The following is a 1,892-nucleotide window of genomic DNA, read 5'->3' as shown; positions in this document are numbered from 1 at the left end:
GCACCCTCACCACTACTATAATTTGTGTGGACAGACATACATCATGGGAGATTTATGTCATTTTTCTACAGTAGTCACCAGAGTTTTATTTCCACCACAATTATGGATTATGGACTGGTATTTTGGCCTGCATCAATGGTTCATTTTAAAGTTAAAACTCATTAATGATGGATTTGTTTCTTACAAACATGCACCTTTTCACTTCACAAGACATTAATTGATGGACTGGAGTGGTGTGGATTACTTGTGGATTATTGTGATGTTTTTATCAGCTGTTTGGACTCTCATTCTGATGGCACCCATTCACTGCAGAGGATCCATTGGTGAGCAAGTGATGGAATGCTTACATTTCACCAAATCTGATGAAGAAACAAACTCATCTACATCTTGGATGGCCTGAGGGTGAGTACATTTCCAGCAAATTTTCATTTTTGAGTGAACCATTAATATATTAAAATAAAAATCATCACTTGGAACACAAAAGTGTCTGTAGTTGAAGAAAAACTACAAAAAGAACTGAAACAAAACACTCAACTACTGAACTTTAACTATTCAATCAATCCCAATCAAATTGCGAAATTCAGTTGTGATGAAGCTATGTTTTCACACATCTCACCCATTGGACTCATTGGTGCAATAATACAAATAAACATTCAGAACAAATCCGTAACATTTGTGTATTCAGGCATGAGGGATTATGAAAACCTTGTGTTATTTCAATCCAAATCCAGCCAAATGCAATCATATTTCCTTCTGCTTTAAGAAGTGAGCGTGCTCCTCTCCAGTGAGTTTTGAGTTAGCCGCTCACAGCTGTTTACCATGCGATTACCGCCGTCCCCTCCATCCTGTTTCTTGTCAGTCCGTGCACACATGTACAGAGCAAGCAGCATCTGTTATGTTGTTGCACAGTGATCGTCGGCAGCTAGGAAAGCTTTGATATGCCTAACTGATCGATATGGCCTCCATGCAAATTAATATGCGAGTTGTGATGTGACCCTCCTTGCTTTTTCCTCACCTCCCGGGCTGAACTCAGGTGTCTCCCTGCTCTTTTCCCATGCTCCTTTGCACATGCACTATAAGCTTTAAATCTACTTGAAAAGGAGGGACTGATTAATTAACATTGAAAAGTACGAATTTAAGGTTTTAGTTAAGTGTAGGCTGTTGTTGAAACTACTTGCAACTAAACTACTAAGTTCCTGGATTAACAACAATAACGGCCTGGTTGACATTACCTATTTGTTAAAACATTATGTGTAATAATTAATCACTATGAAGGCAGAAGTGTTTGGTTTAATCAATGCAATGCCATGTCTGGGTCAAAATTGCCTCATTAATTTGATAACAATGAGTGCAAATATTTTGCACACAATTGTTCTCTTCCAAAACCTAGTGCACTAGACACTATATTAAGGCGCCATAATCATACTCTGATGTGAAGGCTGTTTCAAAATGTACACAAGTTTGGGGTCAGTAAGAAGAAATTAATATAGAAATTAATACTCCGCATAGATGCATTAAATTGTCCAGAAGTGACAATAAATATATTTCTAATGTTACAAAATATTTCTATTTCAAATAAATGCTCATATTCATTAAACAAATGCTGAAAAAATGTATCATGGTTTCAGCAAAAAAATATTAAAAGTTTTCAACATTGATAATAACAAGAAATGTTTCTTGAGCATCAAATCAGCATTATAGAAGACTGGAGTAATGATGCTGAAATTTCAGCTTTGCATCACAGGAATAAATTACATCACAATTACAATAAATTACAATATATTTGTCAGGATTATGGACTAGTCTGTGTGTTTTTGCCCCTGTGACCCAGTTTCTTCCTCATGTTGATTGTGTTAATTTGATTCCAGGTGTGTCTCATTCCTCCCCAATTA

The sequence above is a fragment of the Sinocyclocheilus rhinocerous genome, unplaced genomic scaffold (assembly GCF_001515625.1).
Source record: "Sinocyclocheilus rhinocerous isolate Xijiao unplaced genomic scaffold, SAMN03320098_v1.1 scaffold362, whole genome shotgun sequence".
NCBI classification, from domain to species: Eukaryota; Metazoa; Chordata; class Actinopteri; order Cypriniformes; family Cyprinidae; genus Sinocyclocheilus; species Sinocyclocheilus rhinocerous.
Note: the sequence above shows the minus strand (reverse complement) of the source record.